We start from the raw sequence: 26,134 nt of genomic DNA on the forward strand, positions 1-26,134 counted from the left end.
GTCCTTGACCTTGGCCCTTAGCTTTCCTTTTCAGTGGCCCATGAACCTCTTTCCAGTAATCTGATTGGGTACGGCCCCAGAATTTGGTTATCTCTTCGCTTTAGGCCTGGAAATTCCCTGGGTTTGCAGGCAGGAAGACTGTAGGTAAGTGCAAACAGCTGCGTCCAAGAGCAAGGCTGCAGCCCCCTCACCCCCTCCCTCTTGGAGCCCTAAGGATGTGGCTCAGAGACATTACAGCGGTGTAAGCAGAGGTGTTCATCCTGTCACACTGTAATTAGTCAGCTGGCAAAAAATGTTTCTGACAGCCTCTGCCGCCGGCCTTCCTCGAACAGAATGAATGCATTGATTCTGGCCACTGCCTTTAAGCCTTGTCGGACTCATAAAGTTGTTACCTCACTGACACTACCCTGAGATACATGAGGCAATAGAGGTGCCAGGGATCAAGTACATATATGGGGGTGGGGGTCAGAGGAGGAGATAGAGGAAGGAGAGGACTCCAATAAAAGCTGCTTATTACTGCTGCATCTGGAGCCTGGAAGGGCCAGCCACAGTCATCTGTGAGCTCTGAAATCAGAATCACAAATCAGTAGGCTTGTCACTGCTCTGACTGTTTCCATGTTTGGACTCCTAGCAACAGGAGGGAGGCATATGTAGGCGCCAGGGTATTTATGGCATGGTTGTGGCTATGCCCCATGTGTAGGGCAGGTACATTTCTCATTGGGCAATCAATCACATTTTATTGGTGCAGCTTCTAGGGTCTCATGGCTTTTTCAATTGTGCATATGGTCCTTTTCCTTGCTAACTCACCAAATCTGCCACTGGCAGCAGGCTTCCCAGCCTTAGGAAAAGACTGCCACTTTGTTAATGGTAATAAGAAATTGAAGTCATGCCTTCTGAAAGGACCTCAAAGCTTTTGTCTAATTACTTTTTTTTTAAACCTGTGAGGTGGGTATTATTATTTGAGTTTTACAGGTGGGAAAACTGAGGCTCAGAGCAATTAGGTGACTTGCCTAAGGTCACAAAGGTTGCCTGGGGAAAATCTGGGAACTGAACCCAGGTCTGTTGATGCCTATTTTGGCTATATTCCACTTCAGTCACTTCCTATGCCATGTGATAACCAATATTTATAAAGCACTGTGCTAAGTGATTCACAAATACTATCTCACTTGATCCCCACAACTCTATGAGGTAGACTCTGTTATTATCTCCATTTTATAGATAAGAAAACTGAGGTGAACAGAGGTTAACAAACTTGTCCAGGATTACCAGCCAGGAAGTGTTTTCAGGACAAACTGATGAAACATTGTTGTATGTATGCAAAACTTACTGCTCAAAACGATAGCTCTAAATTCATATAAACCATGTTCACTTTCTACTTGCTTTTCTTTTACTGATTTCTTTCGGGTTTTTTTTTTTAGGATATAGTCATTGCTTCCTGATATATAGTTCTTCTCTTTCCCAGAAAAAGAATAGCAGTTAAGCAAAAGTGACAGACAAAATGACTATCAGACATTCAGTACTCATATAGTTCCTCCCTTCTCCACCAAGGGCGAAGATATTTCCTTACCTGTTTTTCATTTCTCACCAGTTGCACTCCTTGGATTTAGATCCACTTTCTTCATGTATCTCCCCTCTCTTCTCCCTCCCCCAACATCCTGCCCCAAAGGATGCATCAGCTTTGGTCCTCACATCTCATCAGGACCCTCAGCAGCCTCTCCTCCTTTAATTGGAACCCTGGGGAAGAAAGAACCAAAAACTCCTTCCAAAGTTTCCATAGTGCTCAGAGGCCCAGTTGTCTTAATTTCCCACTGGTTATATTCCATGAAATCCATCATCATCATCATCATGCCCCCAGTTTAGAAGCCTTTCTTTCTTCCTTCACTCCCTTCTTCCCTTCCATGCTTGTTTTCTTTCCTCCTTCCTCCCTTCCTCCCTTCCTCCCTCCCTCCCTCCCTCCCTTCCTCCCTCCCTTCCCTTCCTTCCTTCCTTCCTTCCTTCCTTCCTTCCTTCCTTCCTTCCTTCCTTCCTTCCTTCCTTCCTTCCTTCCTTCCTTCCTTCCTTCCTTCCTTCCTTCCTTCCTTCTTGCTTTCTTGCTTTCTCTTTCTCTTCTTTCCTCCCCCTCTTCCTTCCTCTTGAGTCATTCTTGAAAGGATGTTAGCAATTTCAGATTACTCTAACACAAAGTTTGGGAAATCTGAATTTAGTTCAAAATTATTGGTTCATTTCTTCTTGGAGTATCAGGCTTTTAACAGGAATTTCAACATAGAACAAGATTGATTAAAAAGCATGAAAATATCAGAAATAGGAGTTATATTCATATCCAGTTAGCAACAATTATAGCATTCCTTTAAAATATTTTGTTTTTCCCAATTATATGTAAAAATAATTTTAGCATTCTTTATTTTTTATTTATTTTATGTTTTTTTTTTATTAAAGATATTATTTGAGTTTTACAATTTCCCCCCAATCTTACTTCCCTCCCCCATCCCCCCATGGAAAGCAATCTGTCAGTCTTTACTTTGTTTCCATGTTGTACCTTGATCCAAATTGAGTGTGATGAGAGAGAAATCATATCCTTAAGGAAGAGACAAGAAGTCTAAGAGGTAACAAGATCAGACAATAAGATACCTGTTTTTCCCCCTAAATTAAAGGGAACAGTCCTTGAACTTTGTTCAAACTCCACGGCTCTTTATCTGGATACAGCTGGCACTCTCCTTTGCAGACAGCCCAAAATTGTCCCTGATTGTTGTACTGATAGAATGAGCGAGTCCTTCAAGTTTGAACATCACTCCCATGTTGCTGTTAGGGTGTACAGTGTTTTTCTGGTTCTGCTCATCTCACTCAGCATCAGTTCATGCAAATCCCTCCAGGCTTCCCTTAAATCCTGTCCCTCCTGGTTTCTAACAGAACAATAGTATTCCATGGCATACATATAGCACAGTTTGCTAAGCCATTCTCCAATTAAAGGACATTTACTTGATTTCCAATTCTTTTCCACCACAAACAGGGCTGCTATATTTTGTACAAGTGATGTTTTTACCCTTTTTTATTAGCATTCTTTTTTAAAAGATTTTATTTATTTTGAGTTTTACAATTTCCCCCTAATCTTACTTCCCTCCCCCCACCCCCCCACCAGAAGGCAGTTTTCCTGTCTTTACATTGTTTCCATGGTATTCATCGATCCAAATTGAATGTGATGAGAGAGAAATCACATCCTTAAGGAAGAAACATAAAATATAAGAGAAAGCAAGATTAGACAATAAGATATCATTTTTTTCTAAATTATAGGTAATAGTCCTGGGTCTTTGTCCAAATTCCACAGTTCTTTCTCTGGATACAGATGGTATTCTCCATTGCAGACAGCCCCAAATTGTCCCTGATTGTTGCACTGATGGAATGAGCAAGTCCATCAAGGTTGATCATCATCCCCATGTGGCTGTTAGAGTATACAGTGTTTTTCTGGTTCTGCTCATCTCACTCAGCATCAGTTCATGCAAATCCCTCCAGGCTTCCTTGAATTCCCATCCCTCCTGGTTTCTATTAGAAAAATAGTGTTCCATCACATGCAGATACCACTGTTCCCTAAGCCATTCCCCAATTGAAGGACATTTACTTGATTTCCAATTCTTTGCCATCACAAACAGGGCTGCTATGAATATTTTTTGTACAAATGATATTTTTACCCTTCTTCATCATCTCTTCAGGGTATAGACCCAGTAGTGGTATTTTAGCATTCTTTTAAAAAAAAATTTTGATCAAATTCTTTCCCTCCCTTCCTCTCCTCCCTGCCTTGAGATAGCAAGCAATTTGATATGGGATATAAATATATATATATATATATATATATATATATATATATATATATATGTATATATATATATATATATATATATATGTGTGGGGGTGTGTATGTGTGGGTGTGTGTGTATGTGCAATCATGCAAAACATATTTATAAATTAGTCATATTGGGAAAGAAAACACAGACCATAAAAAACAAAAAAAAAGTGAAAAATAGCATGCTTTGATTTGCATTCAGACTTCATTGGTTTTTTCTTTGGAGGTAGATAACATTTTTCATGAGTCCTTTAGATCTCTTGGATCATTTTGTTGTTGAGAATAGCTCACTTAATCATACAACATTGCTATTACTATGTACACTCTCCTCTTAGTTTTGCTACTTCACTTTGCATCAGTTCATGTTGTTGCTTGTCTTTTTTTTCCCATTATATAAATATTTTATTTGTTTCCCAATAATATACAATGGTAGTTTCTACCAATTGTTTTTTGCAAGATTTTGAGTTTTACAACTTTTTCTCCCTCCCCTCCTTCCCTCCCACTCCCCCCAACAGAAGGCAATCCATGATATGCATAGGTCAAAATTGAATGTATTGAGAGAAGAAATAGATGCAAAAAAGGAAGAAAACATTAAGGATAGCAAAATTACATAATACATAAGACAACTTTAAAAATTGAAGATAATAAGCTTCATTTAAATTCCACAATTTCTTCTCCGGATACAGATGGCATTCTATATTATAGATCCCCTAAAATTGTCCCTGATTATTGCACTAGATTGAGCAAGTCCATCAAAGTTGATCATCATCCCATGTTGTCCTTAAGATGTACAATGTTCTTCTAGGTCTGCTCATCTCACTCAGCATCAACTCAAGTTTTTCCAGGCTTTTCTGAAATTCCATCCCTCCTGACTTCTTATAGAACAGTAATGTTCCATCATATATATATATATATATATATATATATATATATATATATATATATATACATATATATATATATATATATATATATATATTACAATTTGTTCAGCCATTCTCCAATTGATGGGCTTCCCCTCAATTTTCAATTCTTTGCCAGTATAGACAGAGCTGCTATGAATATTTTTGTACCTGTGAGATTTTTACTATTTTTTCATGATCTCTTAAGGGTATAGATCCAGTAGAGGTATTGCTGGATCAAAGGGTACACACATTTTTGTTGACCTTTGGGCATAATTCCAAATTGTTCTCCAGAAAGGTTGGATCAATTCACAACTCCACTAATAATGCATGAGTATCCCAGTTTTCTCACATCCCCTCCAACCTCAATCATTGTCCTTTCTGGTCATATTGGCCAATCTGAGATGTGTAAGGTGGTACCTTAGAGAAGTTTTAATTTGCATTTCTCTAATCAAAAATAATTTAGAGCAATTTTTCATACAACTATAGATAGCGCTAGTTTCCTCATCTAAGAATCACCTGTGCATATCCTTTGATCATTTGTCAATTGGAGAATTGTCCTTCATTTTCTAAGAAGACCATGAAATCAAGCAGGTGATACCATAACATGCAAGAGAATTGGATCTAAGTGAGAGGATGCTGTGCAAAGTCACCAGCTTCACTTTTTCTTCAGTATCCATCTGAGTCCAGTGGCCAGATATGAATCAGGATGACTGGGGATGTCTTTCTAATAAATAACACTTTCTGAAGATTTTCACTCCTAACTCACCCTCAATATTCAGTCACAGAAGTCATCTCCTCATTCATATTGCTGAGTTTGGTCCAACAGCAGCTGCCCTCCTTGGTTTCCTCTAAGGTCTATGCTCTTGATGCTCACCCGCCATCTACTGCATCACCTAGAGACAGCCAGGGTATTAGGCTTCACATCAGAAAGATCTGAATTTAAATGTGGTTTCAAATACTTAGTAGCTGTGTGATTTTAGGCAAGACACTTAACCTCTTTCTGAGGCTGGATTTGAACTCAGGTCTCAGTGTCCTCAGCTGTAAAATAAGGAAAAAAGCACTTCCCTCTTAGAGTTGTGAGGATTAAATGGGAAAATACTTGTAAAGTCCTTAGCACACAGTCTGACAAATTTTAAATACTTAATAGATGTTTGTCTCTTTCCCCCATCTTGAAACAACTAGCTTCATCGCTCAACTGTTGGCTGCCTCTAATCTGGTATCCAACAACTACAATCATCTTTTGATCATGATCCTAAGACTGTCCTTGGTCCCAAAGTTCTTGAATTGGTCTAGTAACTCTTCAGTCCTTATAGAAGCCAGCTCCTACTGCTGAAAATGAAGCCCTTCTTCCCCTTTCTATATACCTATGTGCTTAAGAACACTGGCATGGGTAAAAGCCACTCAGTTAGCCTTTGCACTGTATAATTTCTTAGACTTGGAATTGGATCCATGCATCATGGGAAAGGGTTACTTGGCAGACCTGATTCCTATACCTAATTTCTCAGAAAATATCTGTAGATGATAGATATTTGATTTTCTGTACATATTGTTAGGCATATCTAACATAAAGTTATTTCCTAACTACAACTAGAACCAATATTGAAATTCCAAGGTTGAGGTAATGTTCAAAAATGAGATCTGGGACATGGTAGAAAAAATCCAGGATACTGTCTAACCTTGGAGAAGAATGAGTCAGACCTATGCTTTTGAAAAAATCACATTGATAGCTGGATGGAAGATGCATTAGAGGGAGAAGAGACTAGAGGCAGGATAGTAAATAGTTTACTTTTTTTTTGCAAGGCAGTGTGGTTAATTGAATTGCCCAAGGTCACATAGCTAAGCAAGGATGAAGCGTCTGAGGTCACATTTGAACTCAGGTCCTCCTGACTTCAGGGCCTGTGCTCCCTCCACTGTATCAGCTAACTACTCTTAGTTTAAAATTTTTTTTAGGTTTTTTTTTTCAAGGCAAATGGGGTTAAGTGAGTTGCTCAAGGCCACACAACTCTAGGTAATTATTAAGTGTCTGAGGCCGCATTTGAACTCAGGTACTCCTGACTTCAGAGCTAGTGCTCTATCCACTTTGCCACCTAGCCACCCCAGTTTAAAATTTTTTAAAGGAAAATAGTCAGCATCCTGAGTTGGCCCTTTTTAGAGAAATTATGGGAAACACTTGACTTATCCTCCCCCACCCCATCCAGGCCTGGGATTTTGATAATTGTTTGCAAAAACTGACATCCATGCTCAGTATGACAGAAGTCATGAAGAATAAGGACATAAGATTTGGTGACAAAGGATGGAAAAATATGTGATAGTAGTGAGAAGGGATGCCAAGTTCCTAATATCCTTTAGGAAATTTTTGCTGATTTTTCCCCTAAATTTTAACTTGGGAGAACTAAAATCTTTTGAAATTCAAAGAAAGTAGATATCTTTAGGCCTAAGAAGACTTTTTTTTTGACCCATATATATTCAGGGGCAGATTGATGGCATCAATTACAAATAACTATAACTATATGTATATAACTTAAAATTAAGCTCTTAGAACCCCCCCCTCCCCTATCCACTCTGGCATAGCTACAAGGGGATTTGAAAGAGAAGAAAAAAAGTAAGCCAAGGAGACCAGGTCAGTTATCATCTATCTAGCCCACATTCCTGTATTAATTATGAATAACCAATAGCACCAAACCCTGATTCCTTTGATGTTAATTTTTGATCCATTGGGGGGAAAAACCTGTCATCTTATAGTGTCTTACATTTACATAGCTCCTTATGGTTTATAAAGCAAACTTCTCAACAATCTTTAGAACTAATTCGGGTGTCATTAAAATCCTATTTTACAGATGGAAACACTAAGGAACTGAGTGGTCATGACTTGCCTAAGGTCACACAATAAGTGTTAGAATCAGCATTCTAAACCAAGCTTTCTGACTCCATGTTGATTGCTCTTTTAATCACCTCAGTCTTCCTTTACTGTCATTCAAAATCTACCTTTTAGGTCCTTAGGATAGAAAACTTTTTTTGGTCTGTTTGGCTGTTAATGGAGGGGAGTGGGGAGTACAGTGGTGGTAGTAAGGTAGACAGCATAGAAGGTAACAATTGAAAATTGGTTAGGTCATTGGCATTTTTATGGTGTTGAATAGAAAGTCTACTCATAACTAATCAACCATCATTGGATTGGTTATTAATATTAGTAATACAAGTCATATTAATTATGAAATATTTCAAATGAACAAATTTAGTGGGTAAAAATTACAACTAGGCAAAACCAAACTGTAAACCTTTCTATTAGATAAATGTTTATAAAGTACTTTGAAGATGAAAAGCATCAAAATGTGCCAAATGAAATCCAGTTTTATAATCTTTTCCCACCTGTAATATTTGTCTGCTAAGAAGGCATTGATCTCCTGCCCTCTGGTGAGTTAAAAGGGGTTTTTATTTTACAAATACTGCTTTGGAAAATTTTATAAAGGGTTTTCACTGCTTAATAATTACATAGGACACGTTGGACTAATTCATAGAACAATCTATATTCAGGGCAACTAATGAAACCATCTACTTCCCCAAATCCTGCCTTTAGCTTCTATTCATTTGTGGGATCTCTGTCCACAAAGCTTCCCTGCTTGTTGTAGAGGCCACATGGTTTCCCAGGTGCGCATCTTTGCCCTGTTCTCCACTGGAGACATAGCAACTTCTTCGTGTTTCTGCTATCCTGGATAGACCTAAGGCCCTCCCAGGAACTTCCTTAGGAACCATGTAACTTTTGCATATAGTACAAAGATTTTTCTATACAAATCACTAGTCCAAGGATGATCACCCACTTAAGGAAGGTATGTTTTTTTTTGGGGGGGGGGGGAGATAGAAGAGCAGTACTATACAGGAAGGTTGAATATATAGAAAACTAATCAATCAACAAGCATTGCAACTAAGTGGTTCAGTAGTTAGAGTATTGCACCTGGAATCAGGAAGATTTGAATTGAAATCCTGCTTCAGATGCTTACTAGCTGGGTGATCCTAGGTAAATCATTTAACTTCTCTACTTCAGTTTCCTCATCTATCAAATAATAATAATAGCAATAGCTAGCTTTGTATATTGTCTACTATGCCAGACGCTGTGCTTTATAATCATTAGCTCACTTTATCTTCACAACAATCCTGGAAGATAGTTCATGAGGGAACTGAGGCAAACAGAGATTAAGTGACTTGGTCAAAGTTACACAACTGTTAGTGTCTAAGATTAGGTTTAAACTCAGATTTTCTTGACTCCCAGGCTCAGTGTTCTATCTACTGGGAATAATAATAGCATCTAGCTCCCAGAATTGTTGTGAAGATAAAGTGAGATATTTGTAAAGTGCTTTGCAAATCTTAAAACTCTACATATCGTTATTATTGTTATTATTATTGTTATTATTATTATTGTTCATGTATCAGATGTTGGAGATACAAAGGCTTTCCATTACAGTACCTGTCCTCGATAAGCTTACATGTTGTTAGAGAAGTTAGAGAAGACAGCAAGTATTTATGTAGATATGTGCAGAACACAAAAAAATAAATGCATGGTACTTTGGAGAAGCAGGAGGAGGGGTGGGGGGGGAGAATTTGGTTGGGAGAGGCTTCATGTGGAAAGTGGTATTTGAGCTGAATCTTGAAAGAAGTGAAGGATTCCAGGAGACAGAGGTGAATAGAGAATGCAATCCAGACATGGGAGCCAGCCAGCACAAAGACATAAGGTTCCCAATCTGTGTAGTGAGCATAAGACAAGTCATCCTTTCTCCCATTCCAAAGAAAGAAAATTTGATTCCTCCATTTCAAAGCAGGAGGTGGCAAAGACATGGAAGAAAAGGATGAGTTGGATGCTGGGGAAAAAAATGGGTAAGGAGCCAAGCGTGCTTGAGACCTATTTTTATCCCGTACATCAAGAGGTTCTTAACAAGAAGTGCACAGATAGATGGAGGAGCCCATACATAAATTTTAGGGGGACTGTGAATAAGTTTTTGATAACTAAATAACTGATTTTTTAAATATAATTGTTTTCTTTATAATCCAACTTTTTTATGTATTTAAAGACATTCTGATAAGAGGAGCATAGATGTCACTGCCAAAAAGGTCTGTGACAAAAAAAAGATTAAGAACCTACATCATCCTTGCCCTGCCAACCCTTGCTTCCCATATGCAATTTAAGAGTTATGACAGAAATGCAGTTGTATTGCTGCTACTGGGTTTAATATCCTGTATGCTTCTTAAGACATCTTATGCAATAAGAATATGTCATGATGAACTAGGTGAGTGTGTGGATTTTTAGACGAGGGTTTGTGATACAAGAATGATGGTCCCTTGACTAGGAAAGGGAGAGGGGACATGTAATGAGGGCTGGGAAGAATATAATTGTCTGGAAATTTGCAAATTTGATCCAAAGGAGTTTCAGGTAAAAATTAATGGGGAGAGAGAAGACCACCTATATTTTTGGGCTAAGACTAATGTTGTACAGGCAGCAGATATGACATGGGAAGAAAAGGCTGTGGTTCACAGAAGTAGTAAATAAGATGGGGGGGGTCATAATACAACTCATGACCTTAGGTGACTGCTGAAAAACACTTGAAAAATATTAATATTTTCTCTATATTTAGGCATGTCTACAGAAACAATTTTATTTGATTGTTCATTATTTTACATTTAAGATATTTCTAGCTGTTAGAGGGAGGAAAGAAAGAGGAGGGAAGGAAGGGGGAGGGAGAAAGAACAAGAGATTGGGAGAAAGAATGAGAGATTGAGAGACTGTGTGTGAGTGAGAGAGAGAGAGAGAGAGAGAGAGAGAGAGAGAGTCTAAACTGGTAGAGTTCCTCTATATTCTTCAACCCATTCTCTCTACCCCAATTTATATTTATAAGGTAAAATTTATTTACATTTATTTGATGTTACATGTAAGAATCTTAAACAAGGAAATGATCATGATGTGTAAAAGTTGAGATTTGAATGATCATTCCAGAAAAATCACTTCCTTCCTTGACTACTTCCCTCTTGAGGATTGAAAGACTTCATTACATTTTGTCAGTATAAACAATACTGGAGTCTCTTCTGAGTAAAAGAAGAAGGTGCTTTTTTTCAGATGAGCTATTTTGCTGTTTGTCCTTTGTTCTGGAATAGGACCATGACCTTGGGAAGGTGATGTCATGACTTGCAAGTGAAGTGGATTTAAGTGAGGTATGGCAGGGCAAAGTCACCACCCTCACTCTCTTTTCCAGGGTTAGCTGGGACCAGTGGCAAGATATAGATCAGGGTACTACTAATCATTTCAGGTGAGTGGAGAAATAATGATCTTATCTAGATAAGAGTTAAATTTTGCTGTCACCTTTAATCCATTTCTCTAAAAAAAAAGAAAGCCTTAGCTTTTGTTCTAACAATTTCTGGAAGGCTTTTAAGCAGGGAAAATATATTATTTCCTAATATTGTCAGTTTTTAAAATAGAATTTTTAAGGTGCATCTATAATACAAATAGCATAAGGAAGTGTGCTAAATTGAGTGAACTAGATAGAAGTAAAAGGTAAACTTGTCATTTTTGGTATTGCCAAGACTTGTCAGGACACAGCTCATGAATGGGATGTAATAATAACTTACATTCATATTGTGAATGGCTTTCCTTATAAAACAGCTTGTTAATTTGGTAGTGTAAGTTTTATCATTCCCATTTCGTAGATGTGAAATAATGAACAATGGAGAGGTTATGGGACTTTCCCATGGTGAGGAATTCCTGATTGAGGCAGCATTTGAACCCAGATTTCCTGACTTCAAGTGCAGCATGCTTTGAATGGTACTCCACTTAATTACTTATTTCACCAGATTTGTGAATTCACTGGATAAGGGCATTCCCTCCAATGCCACAAATTGTAAACTGTCCATGCTTGACTTCTGATTTGACTCTTGTCCATGTCCTCTTACAAATGCTTCTGGAGGATTTGGCCAATGTGCTAGGGATAGGGGTCTTCCTCCAAGTCTTTTAACATTTTAGGGATATCATTGCTGTAAGGTTGCTCCAATGTATTCCTCATTCCAATTCTTTGAAGATATATTATTCAAACAGTAGACCAGAATTTTTTATTTTTGTTTCTGACAACAATATAGAACCCATTTTAGCAGAGAAGCTTTTTCAGTACTTAGAAAGGCAGGAGTTCACCATGAAATAGTCATGTCAGACTATCTTCATTTCCTTTTTGTTGCCAAGGTTACCAGATCTAGAAGCGATAGTATACTGAGATTTTCAGGAAGGAATTTGACAGCATCTCTCTTGATATCCTGGTGGACAAGGTAAGGTATTTAACCTTCTTTTATCTCACTTTCTTTATCTATAAAATGAGGGGTTAGTCTAGGTGACCCCAGACGTTCCTTACCTCTATCTATGATTCTAGGATGTGGGTTAGATTATAGTAGTTAGATGAACTCAGATCTGGTTGAATGACTGTATTCAGAGACAAATAAGCTGATGTCATCCTGGAGGAAGGCTGTAGTGGAATCCAATAGGGCTCTTTCTTTGACCTAGTTTATTTGGCAAACGACCTGGTTGACATTTTAGGAGACAGTCTTATCACATTTTAGGTGACTTGAAGCTGAGAAGGATAGCTGACATGTTGGATGGTAGAATCTGGGAATTATTTTAGTTGGTTGGAGCAAGAGTGTGTGGAGGGTGTTAGCAAATTATAACCAAGGGTCAAATCTGGCTCAATCCATCTCCAGCAACTAGTTAGATGAAATTTCATAGGAATAAAATATAAAGTCCTTTATTCAGATTCAAAAAGCATAGTACAGAACATGCAAGACTTGATGGGATAGTCTATGTGTAAAGGACTGAAGGTTTTATCAAACTTATAAATTCATTTTGGGGTTTATTATAGGTCAACCAAAAATACTAGTGAGATTTTAAGCTACATTAATGGAATCCCAGGACCAAGGATGAGAGAGATTATATATCCTGATATACTTTTCCCTATTTAGACTATGTAAACAATTTAATTCAGCTCAACAAGAATTTATATATAATTATATTTGAAGCCTGGTCCCATATTTGACTATTTATGGAAGGTCAAATGTGACTTATTTTCCTATCATCTCATTAGTTGTATATATATATATATATATATATATATATATATATATATATATATATATATACATACATGGCTTTTCTACATGGACTATACCACATAGATGTCTTCTCCATTGCAGATGTGTACAGTTGGTTTTGGGGGTGTCATGGCCATCCCAGGGAACTGAGGCTCCCACTTTTGAGATCACTGGTCTAGGTGAGGGATAATCAAGGTCTGAAATAGAATGTCAGCCATGTGAGTGAAGACAAGATGTGAGAGATATTCTGAAGATAGAGACAAAAAGACCTGTCGACTGATTGGATATGGGTCATGAAGTTCCTTCCTATTTTGAGATACTAGGATTCAATGATTCTGTGATTTTTTTTTTAAATTGCTTTCTACTGATTAGGGCACAAAGTTTAAAAACCAAGATGTCAAACATATGGTCCTAATATTCCTGACTGTGACAGTAACCATATTAAAATGTAATTGAAAAAAATTTAGCAAAATCAATAAAACTAGATATTACATTTTAAAACTAAGTCAATATGCAAACCTTAAGGATCCTTATCTATGAATCAGTGGCCTCCATTTCTATTTGAGTTGGATACAACATATCTAAAGGGTCCTTTGAAGAAGAATCTTGAAATGATGGACATGCACACACAGCAAACCCAATCTGCTTTGCTGCCTGTTCCAGTATCCATTTGCCAAGTTCTGCTGCATCTTTCGCCCCATCTGGGGGGCATGTGAGCTATGGCAGCTGGTGTCTGGGAACCTGCCATCTCCTTACAGTTCCACTGCCTATTTTTGTCAAAACTGTTTCCAGGCACAGAGCCCCAGGCAGGGGCCTGAACTCACCCAAGCAGGACTTGGCTGAGTTTCTAGGAATAAGGACCCCAATAGAAACAATCGAGACATCACCTTCATCTTTCAGTTCTAAATCCTTCCTCTGTTTCTAGCCTTTTGCCAATTTAACCCCAAAGTTTAAGGTAAAAAGTGACAAAGTTGCTGCCCTTTCTGCTCCCTTGAGCTATCTGCTGCCTTCAACCTTGGGGACTAAAACTGGGATTAAAAATAGTATACACAGTAAGGAGGTATTATAACAGTTCAAATTTCTCCTCTCTTGTTCTAGCTGAGTATCTGCTACTATTATTTCATCTGCCTCTCATGTGTTCTTCCTTCTTTTTTTTACATTCTGCTACCGGCCCAATCTTTATACCCATTTCTCTGATCCTTGCTCACTTTGATGATTTATTTACTTTTTCTTCTAGTTTTTGTTATTTATGTATTTATTTATTCTATGTTATTGATATTTTATTTTTCCAATTATATGTTATAAAAGTTTTTCAACATTTATCAACATGCATATTTATAAGTAATACAATTTTCTTCCATCCTCCCTTCCCATTCACCTCCCCTCAGTGGTGAATAGTCTAATGAACATTGTACATGTACATTTATGTTTAAATGTTTACATATTAATCATTTTCTGTATGAGGAATTAGGACTAAGGGAAAAGAAAGAAAATCATTAAATAGGAAGGAAAAAACATAAGAGAATTTTTAAAATGTAAACAAACTCCATTCAGATTCTGTAGCTTTTTTGTTTGTTTTGTTTTGTTTTCTTTGTCTGCTTGTGAATGGCATTGTCCATAATAGGTCTCCCAGGATTGTCCTAGCTCTCTGAACTGATGATAAGAGCTGTATTTATCAAAGTTGATCAATTCACAATGTTATTGTTAGTGTAAACTATATTCTCTTGGTTCTGCAACCTTCACTCAGCATCAGTTCCTGTAATTCTTTCCAAGCTTCTCTAGAATTTGATCATTCATGGTTTCTTATAGAACAATAGTACTCCATAATATTCAAATACCATAACTTGTTCAGTCATTCCTCAATTGATGGGCATCCCCTCAATTTCCAATTCTTTGCTACTAAAGAAAGAGCTATGAATATTTTGAAATATAGGGGGGGACTTTTTCCATTTTTTTATGATTTCTTCTGAATATAGGCCTAATATTGTTATTGTTGGGTCAAAGGGTCTGAACTGTTTTATTGCTCTTTGGGCATAGTTCCATAATGCTCTCCAGAATGGTTTGATTTAGTTCACAACTTCATAAACAACACATTAATGTCAAAATCCTCCCATAACCTCTCCAACATTAATCATTTCCCTGTTTTGTCTGCTTAGCAATCTGATAGAAAACTGCCTGTTCACATCCTTTGACCAAATTGGGGAATGACTTTTAACCTTATAAATTTGATTCAATTCTCTGTATATTTTAGAAATGAGACCTTTATTAGAACCCCTAGATGTGACAACTGTTTCCCAGCTTTCTGGGGTTTGTTTTTCCAATTTTGGCAACATAGGCTTTATTAGTGCAAAAACTTTTTAATTTAATTTAGTCAAAGTCATCCATTTTGCAATTTATAACATACTCTAGTTCTTCTTTGGTCTTAAATTTCTCCCCTTTCCTTAGATCTGACAGAGTATTTCTTGATCTGTTAATTAGTTGGGTTTTTGTTATTTATGAACTGAACAAAAATCAACAAATATAAAAATTCTAAGAATTTTTGTTATATAAACTTTCACATTGAACACAGTAGTAACAAAATTTCTCTCTATTCTCTTATGAACTTCTTTCTCCTATTTCCTCTATTTTTTAAAATTTCTTTCCTGATATTGCAGTGACATAAAACAAAACACAAAAGTAACTTGAAAAACTTTAGTATGATTTTTGTTTTCAAAATGACTAGCTATTGATTCATCCCTTACAGTCTGAAAGCAGTAGAAGAGATAATTGTCTCTCATTATCAGTGATTTGGATTGAGTTAGGAGGGGAGAAAGAAGGGAAAAGATTGAAGTTTGATTGTTCTAAGCAATAAAAATTGCACACTGATTTTTTTTAGAAAAAAAGTGTTATTTTAACATACTTCAATGGAGAGAAAATCATAATCATAAACCTGAATGTGAGTAGGATGAAATGGTTGACAAAATGGAGGAAGGTGACAAAACAGATTAGAAAATGAGGGCTTCAAATTTGTTGCATGTGAGATAAACAATTAAAACATAAAAACTGATACAAACAAAATGAGAGCTTAGAGTAAAATTTATGAAAACTTAGTTGGACCAAAAAAGGAGCAGTGGTAACTAACTGCTATTTCAGACAAGGAAATAGCAAAAATAATTATAGTCAAGAGAGATAAGGAGGGAAATTCTATAGCAAGATTGAATTGTAATAATATCTTGAAGTATCAAGCTGAATCAATTGAAAGATGACAGAAAATAAATCCAAAATGAAAAATGTTTTCTTAAAGTAAAATCATAATAAATTTTTCTGTCAATTGATACATCTGGTTTTCATAGTGTTAATCTTATATTATGTGTGTGTAAATATATATACATATATATGTTTATATACTGAATGACTCAGCATCTAATTACTAAATGGAAAAGTTAACTGGATCAAAAGAAGTATCATTCTAGATAGATTCAATATATTTCTCTCAGAATTAGATAAATATTATAGAAGGATAAATAAAAAAATTAAACTGAACAGAATGTCTAAAAAAAAGCTAGAAAAAATAGAATTTTGGCAATAATTTCATGGAATCTAAAGAATTATACCTATTTTCAGAATCAACAACAACTGTACAAAAATTGACCACAATTTAGAGTATATAACTCATGAATTCATAAGAGTAAAAATATTAAATATATCCTTTACATACAATAATTATTTAAACTATGTATAATTAATAAGGAAATATGTAAAGGCAACCGATTTAAAGAAACTGAATAATTCTGTCCTAAAGAATGAGTTGCCCTGGGGCAGCTAAGGTGGCGCAGTGAATAAAGCACTGGCCCTGGAGTCAGGAGTACCTGGGTTCAAATCCAGTCTCAGACACTTAGTAATTACCTAGCTGTGTGGCCTTGGGCAAGCCGCTTAACCCCATTTGCCTTGCAAAAATCTAAAAAAAAATAAACCAAACAAAGAATGAGTTGTCCAAAGAATGATTCATGAATACAATAAATAATTATATTAATAGGAACTGATAATAATATGATCAAAAAACCTAGAAAATCAACCCATTAATGATTCTCTAAAAGCAAGAGTAGAAAATTTAAATATAAAAGAGACAAAAAATTGAAAACAAAATTCTATTAAGTTGATAAATTAAGAACTGTTTTATTTTAAAAAGATTAAATTAAATAGATGAACTATTAGCTAATTTGATTTTCAAAACAAAGAATCAAACCAAATTACCAAATTAAGTGACTTAATTATAAGGACTTCACTGACATTATAGTTAAAGTGAAAGAAAATCTCATTGCAAAATATCTGAGAATTTATTAGAGCATAAAGGAAACTTGTTTCACTAAGTGTTAAGCGTATACAAAAATGACATTTACTTACATGTTAAGATTTGAGGGACACTGAAAGACATACTTCACATACAAATACATGTGTATATGTATATATATACACACACACACACACATAGGTAGGCATATTTATATTGTGTCTACAATGTGTTGTTGATTGTACATGTATTACTCCATACCCATGCATGTATACATGTGTGGAAAGTATGTGTATATATACATATAAACACACATACACAAATATACAAACATATATACACACACATTCTGTGTGTGTGTGTGTGCATGTGTGTTTGTATTTAATTAGTAGTTTGCTACAGATATCTGAAATATTTTCAATACTTTTATTCCTCTGAGTATAGGAATTAGAGGCCTCTTTCTGATAAATTACATATATTATTTATTTTAGAGGAATAACATAGTAAAGTATCATCATTTAGTAATACTTTAATATGAATTAGTTTATCTTTAACTACATTTTGAAAGAATGGCATGAGAAATAAGATTTGATAGGAAGACGAAAAATCAGGTAAATTTTGAAACATGGGGGTAACTGGAGAAAGTTGACTTCTTAGAACCTCACACTGGGGGCCCTAGGAAATAGTGGTCAGCATATGGATACAATTGGGAAGACTATGAGACAAACAAAAGAATACCAACAGGAGTACATAAAGAAATTTCAATTTTAAATAAAATAAATTTACTGAAATCATAACTTTACTCTGGGCAACACCTATCCTCTTTTTCTCGTCTTCTCCCCTTAGGTTGAATAAACAGAGCAATCTTTAAAGAAAAAGCACAGCAGATGGTAAATGAACCCAGAATATCTTCAGACCATGGTGAGTAGGAATGGTTTGTGGATAATAACATTAATCTCATGTCAGAGAAGGGGATTTCACAGTTCAATATCTTGGATAGAGATATTTAATTTTAAATGATGGGAAGATCTAAGTGTGATGCAGTTTAGTGTGATATAGTTGAAAAATATTTGGATTTCAAATCCAGATTTCAGTTTGATTTTCAGTTTGCATCTCATCTCTCCCACTTATTTCCTTTATAACTCTGAGAAAGTCATTGCATCTTTCTAGATATCAATTTGTCTTTTATAAAAATGAAGAGATAAGACTAGATCATAAGTGTCAAACATGACCTATCCACAACTCTCCTTAGTGTTACCAGATTAGATTAAAATGTGATTGGGAAATAATTTACTAAATGAAAAAAACCCAAAAACATAATTGATAATAATTTTTAAGAACTAAGTTAATATGTCACCCTGAGGAAACCTCTGTATGGATTGGTGGTCTTATTTATATTTGAGTTTGACTTTAACTAGATGGTTTCCAAAATGCCTTTCTGGTCTGAATCCTATGTTTCTAAAATGCATTTGGAGTATTTTGTAAATGGCCTATATGGATTATAAGTAGAAGTAGAGTTCAGAGGAATTAACAAGATCGAGGAACTTCATTGAAATCTGTGATTGTAGAGTTGATTCCTTACAAATAAGGAATCACAGAAACTTTTAAATGATCAGTCCAGTCATCAGACTTCTCATGGCCTATACCCATCCCTTCAATACTTGGGAAACTGTATTTGGTCCTAGCAGTGGCCTTCATCTCAACTAGCTCTGACTACAGCCAAGGTTGGCTGCTATTAGCTTTTCTCAGTTGCATTTACCAAGTGTTTTTAGATCACAATTATCTAAATGACTTTTTCTCTAGTTGCTACCCAGTACAGAATACGATCAAATAGTAATTTTGCTTAAAGAAGAATTCCTTTTCTTACTAACATCCCTTGGATCAAGAGGTAGTGAGGCATATTGGTGAAAGATCTGGCTTTAGAGCCAGGTTCGAGTCAGGGCCCAGGTGACCATGGGCAAATCATTTAGACTCAGGGATGTTGCCAACTCTCTAAGATTCTCAAGTGCAGGGAAGGTGCCAATTTGAATTGGTGATGGACATTTCTTTATTAGGAGTTTTCTATACAGAGGAAGGGAGGCAGCTAGGTGACTCAATGGATATATTGCCTCAAGTTAGGATTAAATCAGACACTTATAGCTGTGTGACCCTGGGCACATCACTTAATCTTGTTTGCCCCTGTTTCCTCATCTAGAAAATAAGCTAGAACCCCAAAAGGGGTCATGAAAAATCACACATAACTGAAGACAACTAAACCACAACAATAGATGAAATTATGATCTACTATTGCCCATATCTACATTTACATAAATACACACACACATATATATAGATAGATATACATGCAATACACACACACACACACATACACACACACACATATATATATACACACACACACACAGAAAACCACACAGGTTGAGAAGGTACAGAAAGATTGTGATCTACAGTGGTGAAGAGAGTATTCATGTCAGGGAAAACAAGATGTTATTGAAAGATCAGAATAATCCCCAACAAGCTTCCAAAATTATTTTCTTAAGAGCAGCGTCAACTGTGCTGTTCTCCTTTTCAGCAGACTTCCTTGACTCCATATTGCCTCTAAGATAAAATATTAACTTCTCTTTTTGGCTTTTGAAATCCTTTACAATTTGTCCTAAACTTATCTTTACATATTAATTACACATTATTTTCTGCACTAAGTAGTCCAGTTAAACTGACCTTCCCTCTGTTCCTCTCACACAAATCTCCATCTTCTCCAAGTCTAGGAACTAGGTAGAAACCCTGGGATAGTGATGGGCTTGGAGTCAGGGAAACCTGAGTTCAAAACCAACCTCATTAGCTGTGTAGCCCTGATCAGGTCACTTAACTTTTGATTGACCAGTTTCTTTGACTGTAAAAGCGAATGATAATGTCATTTTCTTCCTAGGGTAGTTGTGAGAATCAAGTGAGATGATATTTATACAGCACTTTGTACAGCACTTTATAGATGTTAAATAAATGATCCCCACCCCCTTTCCTGAGCTTGCTTTAGACTACTAGGAAACTATTCCAGCAGCTCAGTCTTAGTCCCCTGTGAAAATTAACTCTCAAAGAAAATTTCAATATGTTTTAGGAGAAAATGAGCCCAGCTTGCAGGGTAAATATTATTCCTACTATACCTTTCATTCCTTTCAAGAATGCAAAAGCACCACCATCCACAACATGAAGCTTTTCCTGATCCCTCCCTCCTCGCCCCCAACTGTTACTGCCTTCCCTTCCTACCTTGTATTTATTTTGTATTTATCTTATATAATTTTGTTCTGTTTGGGCAGATAGCTGATGCAATGGATGGAGTGGCAGTCTTGGAGTCAGGAGGACCTCAGTTCAAATCTGACCTTAGACACTTGACACTGACTAATTGAGTGACCTTGGGCAAGTCAATTAACCCTGATTGCTTCACATCCAGGGCCAGGTCATCTCCAATCATTCTTTTTTGTTTGTTTGTTTTTTTAGTTTTTGCAAAGCAAATGGGGTTAAGTAGCTTGCCCAAGGCCACACAGCTAGGTAATTATTAAGCTTCTGAGGCCGGATTTGAACTCAGGTACTCCTGACTCCAGGGCTGGTGCTCTATCCACTGTGCCACCTAGCTGTCCCCCATCTCCAATCATTCTGCTCCATATCTGGACACTGTACTCAGATGCCTCTGGAAGAGAACGTGAGTCTGGTGACCTAGCATAGCACCCCCTCACTAAAATCTGATTCATGTGCTTGGTTTGGCATCATCTTCCTGATGTCATGGTCCTCTTTGAGAACAAAGGACAAATGTCACTATCATCATTTGTTCTGTTACTTATATGGGCATAAATTGCCTCTATCATTGGAATGTAAACTCCTTAAGAATGGAATTGTTGGATGTTTTTTGTATCTAGAGATCTAGAACAATGGCTGAAACATTGTTGGAATTTAATATTCATTTTTCTGTAAGGTTTTTGATTTCCAATTTTTCTCTCTCCTATTCGCTGCCCCTTGTCAGAGAAAAATCTGATACAGGTTATACATGTACAACTGTGTTAAATATGTTTCTGTATTAGTCATGTTGCAAAAGAAGAATCAGAACAAAAGGGAAAAAACATGAGAAGGGAAAATCCATAAAGCATAAAACAAATTTTAAAAATTGAAAATAGAAAGTTTTGGCTTGTGTTAGACTATAATTCTGTCTCTTGATGTGGAAGGAATTTTCCATCACAAAACCTTTAGAATTGTCTTTGATCACAGATGGTTTTATAAAAACTTCTAGCCAAAGTTGGAGCTGATGCCAGGAAACCCTGGATAGTCTTTAAAATGCCATAGGAGTGGTAAAGTTGGTTAGTTGTTGATGAGAGCTTCTTCCACTGATAAACATTTTTAAAGGATGACCAAATTCCCAACTTTTTCAGTTGGTTCAAAGCTGTTTCTCATAACCAGATCAGACTAAAAGTTATCAGTGTGCCATTTGGCCACATTCAAATCCTTTATAAAAGGATCTTAGAAACGTTTCTCATGGATGCATTAAGATGGATGTGTTGGAGAAGAATAAGCTCTGCCTCAGGATGCAAAGCCTGCATAAGCCCACCTACAACAGGTGCTTTTCCTCTGCTCTGATTGAAGCCACTTACTTGTCAGGCAAAAGCCATGAATGATGTTTCATCCCCCTGGTTTTAAAATATAAAAATTTTAATAGTCATCTGTCTTTCATCCCTTTCCTGCATATACTTGGGCTTGTGTCTGGTATGATTGATTATAACTGAGTCTTATAATTCATTGTTCTTAGTACTCTTAGTCTTCCACAAGAAGTAGTTGTGAGTGTAAATATTGTTGTAAATAACTTAGATACACTAATGCTTAATACTTTTGGATTAAAATACACTTTTGAAAGCTTAAAAGAGAGAATTGAGTAAGTAGAAGCTAATGCTTCTATGAGTCAGCAAGATAAAACAAAATCAAAAAGGTAAAAAAGTAGAAGAAAATGTGAAATTTCTCATGAGAAAACCAACTGTTACACAGAAAACAGATCCAGAAGAGATAATTTAAGATTTACTGGACTATTAAAAAAAATCTGGATAACATCTTTCAAGAAATTATCAATGAGGGGTGGCTAGGTGGCACAGTGGATAAAGTATCAGCCCTGGAGTCAGGAGTACCTGAGTTCAAATCCGGCCTCAGACATCTAATAATTACCTAGCTGTGTGGCCTTGGGCAAGCTACTTAACCCCATTGCCTTGCAAAAAAAAAAACAAAAAAAACCCCAACCTAAAAAAAAAAATCATCAAGGAAAACCGCCCTAATATATTAGAACAAGAGGGTAAAAATAGAAATACAAAGAATTCACCAATCACAATCTGAAAGAGGACCCCAAATGAAAACTACCTAAATAGTAATCAAAATCCAGAGCAAAGGGAAAATAATGCAAACAACCAAAATGAAATAATTAAAATGTCATGGAGCTACTATTAGAGTTACATAGGACGAGGCAGCTTCAACATTAAAAAACAAAAGGTTAGGATTATGATATACCAAAAAGCAAAGGAGTTACAATTACAACTAAGAAGAACCTACTTAGCAAAAGTGAATATAATCTTTTTGGGGTGCTGGGGGGAGAAGAATGAAATAGAGGATTTTTAACATTCTAACCAAAAGATCAAAACTGAATAAAAAATTTGACCTCCAAATACAAGACTGAAGTGAAATATAAAAAGATAAAAAGAAACAAGAAAGAAAACATAAGAAATTCAAGAATGTTAAATTATTTATATTTCTTTATGGCAAGATAATATTTGTAACTCTTAAGAACTTATTACCTTAAGGACAATTAGGAGTATACATAGAGATATAAGATCACTTTGATGTGATGATACTCCAAAAATAATATAAAAAAGTGAGAAAGAAGATTGCAATGGAAGAAGAAGAGGGAGGGAGAGAGATAGAATAAAGTAAATTACCCCACAAAAAAAGAGGCACCAATAATGGTGAGATAATAATGGAGAGATGGGGGATAGGCAAAGCTTAAAACTTACTCTCATTAGAATTGGCTCAAAATTCACCACAGAAATTATACACTATTTGGAAGTTAAAATGGAATGAGCATAATGGAGGGGGGGGGAAGGGATTGATAAAAGGGAGGGTATATTGGGGGGTGGTGATCAGAAATAAAACACTTATGAGGAAGGAAAAGGTGATGGTAAGAGAGACAAAAGGATTAACAAGGAAAATAGCAGGAGAAAAATTCAGCAGAGAAACTCACAGAGTAAAGTCAAGGAGCTGGAGCAGAATCTAATATGTTTCAGCTGAAGTAAAGAAAGCATCATGATCTCAAAGCAAAAGCAAATATACTTTTAATTTAAAAAGGAAGAAAACTATATTTTGTTGACAATGAAGTAATACAAATACTAAATACACTAACTGGTATAGCATCTAAATATTTGAAGAAGTCAAATGAGTTATAGAAGAAACTAGAGAATAAAGCTATTCTCAGTGGGGGACCTCAACTTCTCCCTCTCAGGACTAGATAATCCAACCAAAGAAAGAAGTTAAGGAAGTGAATAAAATTCTGGAAAAGTTAGATGTGATAGATCTCTGGAGAAAACTGAATAGGACATAAAAACTTCATAACCAAATGTAAAAAAAACAAATTATAAATGCATATTTTTGGATTGTATTGTAATAAAAATTCAGTAATAGGCAATGGAAAGATAGATTAAAAATTAATTGCAAATTAAATAATCTAATCCTAAAAAACAAGCAGGTCAAAGAAAAATAATAGGCACAATTGACAATTTCATTAAAGAAAATGACAACAATAAGGCAACATTCCAAAATTTATGGAATGCAACCAAAGTAGTACTTAGGGGAAACTTTATATTTCTAATTACTTACATCAATAGAGACAGAGCACATCATTGAATTAAGCATCCAACTAAAAAAACAGTTAAAAAAACCACAAATTAAAAATCCTCAATTAAACACCAAATTGGAAAACCTGAAAAATCAAAGGAGAGATGAATAAGATTGAAAGTAAGAAAACCATTGAACTAATAAATAAAATTAGAAACTGCTTTTATGAAAAAATAAAATAGAGAAAATCATTGGATAATTTGATTTTAAAAAAAAATCAAAACCAAATTACTAGTATCAAAAATGAAAGAGAGAAATTCACCACCAAAGAAGAGGGAATTAAGATACTTATTAGGAGCTATTCTGCCAAATTAAATGCCAATAAATTCAACAATCTAAATGAAATGAATGAACAAAAACATAAATTCCTCAGATTAATAGAAGAAATAAAATACTTAAATAACCCAATCTCAGAAAAAGAAATTGAACAAGGCATCAGTGAATTTCTTAAGGAAAAATTTCCAGGACCAGGTGGATTCACAAACAAATTCTACCAAGTATTTAAAGAACAACTAATCAAAATGCTATGTAAATTAGTTGGAAAAAATGGGTGATGGAGTGCTACCAAATTCCTTTTATGATACAAATATGATGCTGATACTTAAACAGAAAGAGTCAAAATACAAGAAAATTATCGATCAATTTCTCTAAGGTATATTGACGTAAAAAATTAAACAAGCTGCTAGGAAAGAGATTATAACAATATATTACAAGGGTTTTTACAGTATGACCAGATAAGGATTATACCAAGAATTCAGAGCTAGTCCAATATTAGGAAAACTATCAACATAATTGACGATATCAAAAACAAAGGCAACAGAGGCAGCTAGGTGACACAGTGGATAGAGCACTGGCCTTGGAGTCAGTAGTACCTGGGTTCAAATCTGGCCTCAGACACTTAATAATTACCTAGCTGTGTGGCCTTGGGCAAGCCCCTTAACCCCATTGCCTTGAAAAATCTAAAAAAACCAAAACGAAACAAAAACAAAGGCAACAAAAATCATACACTTATGTCAATAGATGCAGATAAAAGCCTTTGACAATACTCATTCCTATTAAAAACATCAGAGAACATAGGAATAAAGGAAGTCTTCCTTAAATTGACAGGCAATATTTATCTAAAACCATCAAAAAAGCATTATCTTTAATGGAGATAAGCTAACAGTTTTTCTAATAAGTTCAGTCATGAAGTAAGGATACGCATTATGAACTATTATTCAATATTGTTCTAGAAATGTTAGCTAAAGCAATAAGAGAAGAAAAAGAAATTAGGAGAAATTAAAAGAGGCAATGAGGAAATAAAGCTATCACTCATTGCTGATGATATGATATTATCTTTAAAGAATCCTAGACAATGAACTAATATACTACTTAAAATAATTAACAACCTTAGCAAAGTTGCAGAATATAAAATAAATGCAAATAAATCATCAACATCTTTATATATTACCAACAAAGTCCTGCAGCAAAAGATAAAAAGAAAAATTCCATTTAAAATAACTGCAAACATTATAAAATACTTGGGAGTCTACTTGCTAAGAAAAACTCAGGACATCTATACATCATATACACATATATGTACAATAAAATATATGTTTAGTAAAAATATATTTAATGTGTTTGAGAATATATATATAATATATATATAATAAAATGAAACCTACACTAATCTATTAAATCTATTAAACAATCAAAAATTATTTTACAGTGCTAAAAAAAAAACACAATTCACCTGGAAGAACAAAAGGTCAGGACATCAAGGAAATCAATGGAAAACATGTAAAAGAAGATCTAAAAATTATGTTAGAAAGGAATAATTAGGGGGAGCTAGGTGGCGCAGTGAATAGAGCACCGGCCTTGGTGTCAGGAGTACCTGGGTTCAAATCCAACCTCAGACACTTAATAATTACCTAGCTGTGTGGCCTTGGGCAAGCCACTTAACCCCACTGCCTTGAAAAATCTGAAAAAGAGAGAAAGAAAGAAAGAAAGAAAGAAAGAAAGAAAGAGAGAGAGAGAGAGAGAGAGAGAGAGAGAGAGAGAGAGAGAGAGAGAAAGAAAGAAAGAAAGAAAGAAAAAATTATCTATACAATCTGGTACTAGATAAAT

At 35.5% G+C, this 26,134-nt stretch overlaps 1 protein-coding gene across 4 annotated transcripts in view; it reads left to right on the forward strand.

The window, feature by feature from the left end:
* The window catches only part of LOC141508146 (nuclear pore glycoprotein p62-like), a 100,724-nt gene that overhangs the window by 39,783 nt on the left and 34,807 nt on the right, over window positions 1–26,134 (forward strand). For 2 of the 4 annotated variants that reach the window (XM_074216495.1, XM_074216496.1), the window contains 3 exons: window positions 10,977–11,030; window positions 11,954–12,036; window positions 17,966–18,040. The exons of 1 other annotated variant lie outside the window; for it this stretch is intronic. The gene's annotated coding sequence lies outside the window, so the exon portion shown is untranslated. The remainder of the gene's footprint in view (window positions 1–10,976; window positions 11,031–11,953; window positions 12,037–17,965; window positions 18,041–26,134) is intronic. One more of the 4 variants, XM_074216497.1, reaches the window with a different exon arrangement.

This window comes from Macrotis lagotis, chromosome 1, assembly GCF_037893015.1.
Source record: "Macrotis lagotis isolate mMagLag1 chromosome 1, bilby.v1.9.chrom.fasta, whole genome shotgun sequence".
Taxonomy (NCBI): domain Eukaryota; kingdom Metazoa; phylum Chordata; class Mammalia; order Peramelemorphia; family Peramelidae; genus Macrotis; species Macrotis lagotis.